The following is a 10639-nucleotide window of genomic DNA, read 5'->3' on the forward strand; positions in this document are numbered from 1 at the left end:
GATTATTCAATGCCAGTGCATGTTTTCATGCCTCTGGATGGTGGTACTGAATTATGTGAAATGGTGAACTTTGGTTAGGCTGGAACTCTGGAACGCTAGGTCAGTTGACTAAAAGGTGTCTCTTCATTCTTTCTAGAATGATAAGCATGGCTTCTGGCAGGCCAGTGGGCTCCCCATGGGAGTCTCTTCTCAGGAATCAGGAAATTCTGCCTGCTGCTGGTCCACATGGCCACAGAGCAGCCTCTGTGTAACCCTAAACTCCAGTTAAACCGGTGTAAAAAAAAGGCGGGGGAGGGGGAACAGCTAGATCTGAAACATAGAAACCTCATGTCCTGTCTCCTTAAAAAAAAAGAGGAAATAAACCTCAAACTTCTCAGTTTAATCTCAGTCATGCCTATAAAAGGTATGAATAGTGATCAATTAAAAAAAACCTCATGTGCCATCAATTAAGATCAAAGAATTCCTAGAACTGCTAAATATACAAAATTCCTCTGTTTTAATCTCTGCATAACCTTGTGTTCAACTTTGAAATCTATATTTAAGTTTGTCAGTTTGCTTGTGCCTAGGAAATCAGATTTGGGATTCACCTGTTACAAGTTGGTTAACGGTGAAAGGTAACTGAAAAATGAATCTTTAAATGGCAATACTGTCTTGCTAGTGGATTTAATGCATAACTCATGAGTGAAATTTATTAATTGTTGGAAAAGGAGAAGAACTGCACAAAGTTGTTATTAATAAAATTGTTTTGACTGCATAGTTGATAAATAAAGGTGCCCAAATTAATTTAAAGTAAAAACTTTCTAGAAACTAAGAGTTGAAATCACTGTATAAGTACCTTTATATATAAAACAGTAAAAAAAAATAATAACTGAAATTATTACAATAGATGTAGCCTGGATTTCAGCTATTATAATGGTAATCTTAAACTAATTTACCTTTGTGTATGGCTACTTCAAATCTATCTAGTGCTTACTATAGTAATGGTAATTATAACTTAAACTTACCTTTTATTATGGTTATTTTATAAGTAACTTCACCTACCCCTAGACTTCAACTATTCTGATGGTAATTATAAACTGAGTTTTCCTTTGCTTATGGTTACTGCAAGTCTGGGCCCACCCCTTGCCTCTGTTTAAATCAAAGAAAAATTGTATCATAGCATTGGAAATATTTTAGTTATAAGCCATTAATTAAGAAAGCCACAAAGTGGAGAAACTGCGAACCCTTAGACTGGAGAAGCCAGCAAAGGAAAGCCTTCAGGAAATTCTTTCAAGTGTTGCTTTACAGTTAAACTTGTTTTGTAAAACAAAAATAAAATTTTAAATAACTAAGTTGTGTTTCCATGTCAACCTATTCATGTCTGCCTATTTGCTCAGCATATATTTTCATATATATTAGGATATGCAGTTATATATGTAATAAATATTCCTAGAACCCAAATTAGGCTAAGTGGTATGGAAAGATCATATAGAAATCTGAATATAAAAGCTATTGGGAAAGAAAAAAATTTTTTTTTCTGAGCTCTTTGACCTGCCTAGTCCCCAGGGCCTTCTCTTTGCAAGAACTCTGAGGGAATGGCCAGTTTTGGCAGAATAAAACTCTGTCTTCTAATCTGGGAAACGAAGTCGATTTTTCCTGTAGTTCCCCATTTTAAACCTTTTAACAGCCTTAAATAAGGGTAATTACTAATCTATTACCAAATTTCAGTAAGTAAAGGAAAAGTCCTTAAAAGCTATGAAAAAAATCCTTACTAAATTATAATTAAAGCAAATTAAGTAATTATATTACAGAGCCTAGAAGTCAGTATGCTTTTAAGACTATTCACAGTTTTAGAATTTTATCAAAACAAGAGGTTTTAGGCCCTTGTAAAGAAAAAATGGGAAAAAAACCCAACATTCTTTGTTTAAACAATAACGGTTTCAACTTATTTAGTTTGGGTGTTACCTCTTTGGTTTATGGGATACCAGTTAATAGGTTAACATTATATGTATTGGTTTCTTAAAATGATAAAGACTGTAGGTTCATGTTTAATGAAATTGAGTTAAAGAAATGTAAATCTGCTCTCTTCTAAATGTATAAAGTAAAATCCATTGGTTACTAATTGTAATCTAAGGTAAATTAACCAGTCTATGTAATTGTGTTTAAGTATATAAAGTTTGTAAGAGTATCTTCCAAATTAAAGCATTTGAATGGCTAGTTCTAAAAAACCATTATTAATTAAAAATCTAAATTAGTATTAATGGCAAAAAGTGACTTCATAACAATAAAACCTGTCTAGAAGTCACCTCAATGTGCATATTCAAGTGGTAGTAATAAAAAGTTACCTTGATTCCATTGGGAGTCTTTATTTTTCATTTTAAAAATAGAAAACAGTGGTTTTTCCTCTACTGCCAAAATAAAATACCTGTGTAATTAATGTATTCATGGTAAAAGTTAAAAGCAAAGTACTAAAAGTTCATTTAATATATAACATATTGCACTAAAAATGTTTAAAAGATATATAAAAATCAAGAGATAAACTTCAGTATTGTCAAACTCTTTTGTGCATTCAAACCAGGCATACAATACACGGCAGGGTACTTCTTCATGTGACTTATTGGCTAGATTGGTCACTCACCCCTAAAACAATCAAAGTATCTTCTATATCTCTAGTAATGCTCCTGAAGTGGATGGGAACTATTTTGTAGTTTTAAACTCCTGCAGCAGCCAACTGTGGCTCAGTACAGCCAAATGTACAATGGATATTTTCTCCAGACTGGCACTGTTTCATAGTGCCAGAGAGTGCTATGCACCAGGCTGGTAAAATTTACTTTCCTAGTTTCTCTCTAGGGTCAACAGTGCTGCAGCTTCTGTGAAGAACATACTAAGTGGAGCAATGAATACCAGAGTACTGTGAGCAGAACTTAAACACAGTTGCTGCTATAGCTTGCTCCCATGGAGAAATAACCTGCATGGTATTGCAAACCTGAAGCTTAAAGCTATTAATTGCAGCTCAAGAAAAGACTTATGCATTGAGTAGTACATTAATTAGTATTACATACTGTACCTATACCCTATTCTAGATATTTGTCTGATAACTATGGTAATACTTCTAGTAAATCATATGCAGAAAAACATTGAACATGTATTAAAAGTCCTGATCAATTTCATTTTCTGAGTAGTTAATGAACATGTCTATAAGATTAAAAAAATGGCTACCTTACCTAAAAGCAGTGAGTCAACAGCTTTTTAATTGAAAAAGCCACCAAATTAACCTGAGGGTAACCTCGCACAGTCTTCACCCCACACCAGGTAAAGAATGTGCTTGAGCCCAGGCCACAAGTGGCTTACAGGTAGTTGGTTAATTAATACCAGGCTCAATTACTAGAAACCCCTGATGTGCAAATAAGGGTGTGTCAAAATCTCAACCCAGGTTTGTCTCCTACCCCTTATTCCAGCACCTGTACTAGTACTTAAAGTTCCACAGTGTACCCAGGGTAGACAAACCAGGGCAGCTAGCTTGGGGTTCACCCTAGAAACTGATGAGTGGCTTATTGGAAATGCTCAGGTCTACCTGCCAGGAGCAGTGCAGTGAAAAGCCCTTCATGAACTTCACCAAGGCAGTCATCTGGGAGGAATGCCCTAACCAGCTTAGCCAAATAGGTTTTCAAAAGATAAAGCCTGGTAAAAACAGTCAAAAAAATTTATCAGGAGTTGCTCAATTAAAGCCAAAATAGAAAAACTTTACTCTGTAGTTCTGATCACTCCCACAGCTATTAAGGCTAAAGGAATGTCCAGCTTGTTGTACTAATCCTGAATAAAGTCAACTACCCAAGAGTGCCAGTTCACCAGAAGCACCTGATGAAAAACAATGAGTGCCAGTCATTGGACAGCCTGAGATACTCTTCAAAAGACAAAGCTAAGTAGTGTCTGTCAAAATCAACTGTTTCCTTTAACTCTAGCCCAAATGCCTATTGCTAGGAAAAAGGCAAACCAGGCTTCCCTTTAAAAACCTTTCCTTTTTTCATCTACTTTAGCTTAACTGAAAAGAGAAATGCCTCTTCTCATTCCTTTCCTCTATTGTAAAAACTGATATTGACAATTTGTACCTAACCCTGTTGTCTATTGCAATTTCTCTCTGAAGTTGACCAACAGCATAAAGTAACTTAAAAAAAATATATATATATATATATATATTCCCACCAACTTTAAGAAATTGCCACCTTTGCAGGCACCTGACCTTTTCTACTTCTGTGGTCCAGTGTCCTCTTAGAAGAACCATATATTCTCAAAATACTAATCAAGTTTATTTCTTTCAGAAACAACATCTTGTTAGCCATATGAAAACTTTATCCAGCTTCATGCAGGATGCCAGATCTATCTTCCTCCAATCAAAACAGAATAACAGGGTTTTTTACACCTTGTCAGGTAGGGAATATAGCCCATAACCAGCAGGAAGTAGCTACAGAAGAAAGATCATCTCCCTTCAGCACCCCTTTAAAATTAAAAACTCTCTGAAGGGGGGAATAAAGCAGGCTAGTAAGATAGAGAATCAATAGACAGATCCGGAACCTGGCAGAGAGTCCACGTGGACATGAGCAACCCCCAAGATGGCTGCTGGAAGACCCCACCCCCAGGATTCTGCTATCCAGAACAAAGACTTCTGAGAGCAAAGAAAAGCCCCCAGATATTCCCCAAGGAACTTATCGTTGGGCCCTCACTGGGGGATTGATAGGTAATCAATCAAAACAGCAAACAGCCAAAACTCCTCCCATGCTCTCATAATACATCCTTCCTTCCTCCCTGTGATCATAACTAGAGTACTTACTCATAAACAATACAGGAAAAACACAGACAGTGGCCCACCTCATAACTCTGGAACTGGAGATGCCAAAGCTTAATGAACTTAATCTTTGCCTCAAAGGGGTGAAGTAATATGACCTGTGCATGAATTCAAACTTATCTTATTCTATATCCAAGTATGCCTAGTTTCCAGAAAGCCAATTAAGTGATATAGGCTCTATAGGCTTTGGATAATCAGGGAAGATGCAGACAGAATGTGTATTCGAACTTACATCCAGACAGAATGTGGGAGATATGTTAATTCAAGCTTACCTGGAATGTGGGAGACATGTTCATTCAAAACCTATCTGCTACTCAAACACTTAAAACTCTAAGAAACTAACAAAGTAAAGTCCTTTTTTCCATAAAAGCACCATTTGATTCTCCCGCTCCTACATCTCTGTATAAAAGGAACCCAGAAATCCAATTCAGGGCTTGCCTTTTTGGACAGGAGTCCCCAGGCCTGGCTGGTCATAATAAATTTTTTCCTTCTCCAGAATATTCCTGAATCCTGGCCTTCAATACGTGATCCTTGAATCTCTCTGCTTTCACAACAATATGATTTAGTACTTGCATTGTTACTAAGGTTTTTTTGAATATTGTAATGTCTTTTTGGACATAAGAGGATGGAGTATAGCAGTTTGATATGGTTATGAATTCCAAAACATAGACATTGGATTATGTTTGTAATCTGGTCTGTACCTGGGCATGGTTAAATTATGATTAGGGCTTTGAGTGGGTCACATCATTAGGTCATTGAGTCCCAACCACTTGTTGGGTGGGGACTCACAGATAAAAGATATGGCAAAGGACAGAGTTGAGGGTTTTGATGTTGGGGTTTGATGCTGAAGCCTCAAGCTGGATCCCTGGGAAATAAGCATACAGAGGAAAGAGCAGCAAGCTCCAAGAAGAAAGGACGTATGCCAGGAGAAAAATATAGAGGAATAGAGAGGGTTCCTTAGACATGGCAGAAACCCTGGAGAGAGAGACAGAGCCATTTGCCTGATAGTATACAGCTGATCTTGTGGAGGCAAAGCCTAGAGTGCCTCAGAGTCTACAGCTCACCTCATGGAGAAAATAGAGGACCTGAGCCCAGAGAGAAGCAGGACCTGGGAAGAGAGGAACCCTGGAAGCCTGAACCCTGGCAGACGTCAGCAGCCATCTTGTTCCAACATGTGAAAATAAACTTTGGTGAAGAAAGTAACTTATGCTTATAGCCTGGTATCTATAAGCTCCTATTCCAAATAAATACTCTTTATAAGAACCAACCAATTTCTGGTATTTTCCATTAGCACCCCTTTGGCTGACTAATACAGGGGCCAAGGAGACCAATTGTTTCCATTTAAACAACAGAATTGCATACCTGATATTTTACCTACATTTGATGGCCCAGAAATATAAGAGTCATAAACAACTTCCATTGAGAGCCTCCTTCCCCTCCAGAATAGAATTCATACAATTACTTTTTAGACTTTGAAAATTCATGTTAGACTTTGAAATATCTCTACAACTACTCTGATAATGAGAACATTTTAAAAACAATTCATATAGCAAACAAAATATCTTAAAATAATTTTGTGGTATGTTAGCATAAAGAAACTTAGCAAAGATGAAAAATAATGTACTAGAATTATAGTCCCTTTTTTATCGCCACCACTGAAATAAAATATTTTCCCTAGTTAATTATTCTTGATTCCTGTAATTTACTAGCAAAGATGAATTACAAGAAGCAGAATGCACCATTTTTTGCTTTTTGGTAATAGCTGCCAGCTAATGCATTTGTGACTGTATAGATGAAGCAAAATATGATTATGTTTGCAGTTTAAGGAATGGAAAAAAAAATCTCCTTAAACTGATTCTCTGTCCTTGCTTTCAAGTCAAGACAAAAAATTCACAGCAGTTTAAGGATGGTGAAAGACAATGGGGCTCACTAAAATAAAATAGTGATGAATTTTCCCTATTACACTCCTAAAGTCCTAACTGTCATAAGTATGATATTTTATTACCAAGTTAACATTCTATAGTAAACTTTGAGCAAATACAGCCTTTGACAGATTCATTTACAGATTAGTCATGGTAGCATTTAGATAGACAAAACATCTTATTTTCACTCTTCAACTTGCAACCTTAAAAAAAAAACACAAAATGTACAATAGGGATAATATAATTTTTGACAGCCAACCAGGCACTTAACTTGGGGGAAGAGACTTTCAGATTTTGAGGTAATCTAAAATTGTTTTCAGCAATCACAAACATATTCTAAAAGCCACATTTTATACCACACTAACTGAAGTTATTCAGCACTTTTTTAAACTGTAGTTTGTTACCCTATTGTGCCAAAACTCAAACATAAGTTCAGCTTCTTAAGATGATAATAGAACATTTTCAAGCTTGAATTTTCACCCTGTTTAGATACTTCTGTTCTGAGAAAGTTATAAGGAGATATGAGCGAAGAGTCTGAGATGAGGATCTATCTCTTTCTCCCTAATTTGACATTAAATTTAATAGACATTTTAGGAAGAGCCAAGGTACCTGTCACATGGACACTTAAAAAAAAAAGACTTGGGAAACGGATTTGGCGTCTGCCTACCACATGGGAGGTCCAAGGTTCAAACCCAGGGCCTCCTGACCCGTGTGATGAGCTGGCCCACGTGCAGTGCTGATGTGCGCGAGGAGGGGAGCCCCACATGCAAGGAGTGCGCCCTGTAAAGAGAGCCACCCAGCGCGAAAAAAAGCGCAGCCCGCCCAGATTTGGCACCGCACACACAGAGAGCTGACGCAGCAAGATGACAACAAAATGAGACACAGATTCCAGGTGCTGCTGACAAGAATAGAAGCGGACACAGAAGAACACACAGTGAATGGACACAGAGAGCAGACAATGGGGGGGGGGGGGGGCCGGGCAGGGAAGGGGAGAGAAATTTTTTAAAAAGTATTTAAAAAAACGACTGGTTGAGGTGGTAAGCCTCAATCTAGCCTCAGGAAAACATCAGAGTAATGTCCATAAAGGAGGAGAAACAAGGGAGAGAATTTCTGTTCACAGGTGATTACAGTACTGAGAGAGCTCCCAGAATCAGCACTAGGGAACATAACTCCCTGGGTTTATTGTACTCTGGACACAATCTGTTTCTTCCTCTCTTCTGAATTCCTTTCAAGGTATTGTGGAGTTTGCTTAACAAATGAGGGTTCATACTAGAAGATGGAGGATTTCAGTAAGTATTTAGACTTAGAAGACCAGAACAGAGAGTGGCCATTTTGGAATTATTCTTTTTATCAAAGTTATCCAAGTCAGGAAGTGGATGTGGCTCAACTAGTTGGGTGCCTGCCTACCACATAGGAGGTCCCAGGTTCAGGTCCTGGTGCCTCCTAAAAGAAGATGAGCAGATGCCACCTCCCACTGCAATGAGCTAGATGCCGCTCCCACAGCAACCGACAGGGAGCAGAAGTGTTTCAGGCCATTGGGCACTCACCTCTCATGTGGGAGGTCCTGGGTTCGGTTCTCAGTACCTCCTGGAGAAGGCGAGCAAACAATGAGCAGACAGATGAGAGAATCATTTGGGGGAGGGGTGGATAAAGAAAAATAGAGTAAAATAAAAATCTAAACAAAGTTATCCAAGTCTCTTATTGATTTTTTATTTTCTCAAACAGCAATTTCAACTTGAAGACTACTTATTTTTAACAAACTTATTAGCTTTGATTACCTGATATGCAGAGACTAATTAAAATTCTGTCTCAAATCCTTCATTGAACAATATGTATAAAGAAAATTTTTTAGTTTTGATTTGAGATATCATCATTCTCAAAAAAAAATTTGATGAAAAAAACTATTGGCTTAATTTAGAGGTTCTATGTGGCTTTTAAAAAAAGGTCTAAATGCTTTATTCATAAAGAATTCTAGACTGACCCTCCTTAGTATACCAAGTCATGGTGAAGGATTTGCGCTAACTGGCCTCTTTCCTTGCAGAGCCAACAGCATGCCTCTGGCAAAACTTCTAGCTGGAATTACTGGTGCAACGTGCTACTTTGGAAGTATTTCTCCTTGTGTATGCTAACTGACTCGTTCAAGTTTTGAAACTCTGGCCCTGGTTCATTAGCACCATATTTTACTCAATTGAAATAATTATCAAGTACTGGTTGATGTGGGGTGACGGGCACAGGATGGGATGAGAAAGAGATTGAGGGCAACATTTATATACATCATCAAGATACCATGACATGCAGTGAAAATTTAGTTAGTTAATATACTGCTTTTCAGGCTGAAAATAATTGATCACACCTATTAAAAGTGCACTCAAGTTTTTTTCTTTTCTCTTTTCTTTTTATTATTCTCCAAATTTTTACAATACCGGAACACATGCAAATGTAGAGCTCTTTGGTGTGACCCAAGTTTGAATATGAGTGGAAGTATAAGTATTGATATTTTGTTATATCACCACACATGGCAACCCCGTACAACCTTGAGTCCTATCATCCCTGCTGTTGAGTTTTTTCATTCAGTACTGATGTAATTCTCTTACCAGTATGTAAGAGGCATCTTTGACATCCTGTCTGGTCTTGGCTGAGGTTTCAGGAAATGGAATCCTCTAACTCTTGGCAAGTTCATGGGCTCGTTTTGTGTCAACTGTCCTTGTTGGCAAATCACACTAGTTTCCTGCCAGCACCAGGGGAACACCAAATGAATCTTTAACTCATTTAATCTGCTCCCTGTAGAGATTAATATCTGAAAACGATTTGCTATTATTGATGGCAAACATAAAGGAAACCTTCCCCTGTCCTCATGTATTTTTCTCTCGTGGCACTGTACTCCTCTTGTCCAGCTGTATCCCGTATATCCAGCAGACGGGTTTCAACATCTATAATCACCTGTTTTTGGTAAGAATACTCTATAGTGGGATCATATTCATCTACAAAGTGATTCTGGATTAGCTGGATTGTCAGTGAACTTTTCACAATACCACCTGCTCCAACCACCACCAGTTTTTACTAAGTCATTTCACAACAGCAAGAATCTCAAGCTTCACATCCTCCACTTCAGACAGGTTCAGGACTACAACCAGGAAAAAATGGTTTAAAGAAAAACAAAATTACTTTATTTTAATCATAGTAGTTTAAAAAATAGCTAAATTGCATGAATGTTACATAAAAAATATAGGGGATTCCCATATAACCCATCCCCTCTCCCTCCCATACTTTCCTCCATTAACATCTTTCATTAGTGTGGTACATTTGTTACAATTGATTAACACATATTGAAGCATTGCTACTAACCATAGACTATAATTTACATTATAGTTTACACTTTGTACCACATAATTTTATAGGTTTTGACAAAATATATAATGGCCGGTGTCTGTCATTGCAATGTTATGCAGGACAATACCAATGCCCCTAAAATGCCCCATGTTACACCTATTTTTCCCTCTCCCTGCCCTCAGAACATCTGGTAGCCACTGCCTTTGTATGAATTATACAAGTTCTTCCATTGTTGCAATAATAATAAGTCTACTTTAATCCAAAGTTGCATTCCCCCCTTATGTCTTTTCATTCCTCAATCTTGAGGATTTTGGGGTGGCGATATCCACTCTGTTTCCGACTGAGAGGGGGCTTAGATCCCATGAGGAAGATGGATGGAACTGTCTTGCTTGCAGTTGTAAATACTCTTTTTTTTTTGGCATGGGTGTTGTCCATCATCAGCCTTTTGTTAGTTGTTGTAAGTGAATCCAATGAACTTGAGAGTAGGTTTTGTAACCCTGCTGAGATTCTGGACTCAACTGGCATATAAACAGACACCAAAGATTTAAGTCTCTAGTACAAATAT

At 37.6% G+C, this 10639-nt stretch overlaps 1 pseudogene; it reads right to left on the minus strand.

The window, feature by feature from the left end:
* Positions 1–9245: 9245 nt before the first annotated feature.
* Positions 9246–9813, minus strand: LOC101411618 (GTPase NRas pseudogene; annotated as a pseudogene).
* Positions 9814–10639: the final 826 nt, after the last annotated feature.

The sequence above is a fragment of the Dasypus novemcinctus genome, chromosome 12 (genome assembly GCF_030445035.2).
Source record: "Dasypus novemcinctus isolate mDasNov1 chromosome 12, mDasNov1.1.hap2, whole genome shotgun sequence".
Classification (NCBI taxonomy): domain Eukaryota; kingdom Metazoa; phylum Chordata; class Mammalia; order Cingulata; family Dasypodidae; genus Dasypus; species Dasypus novemcinctus.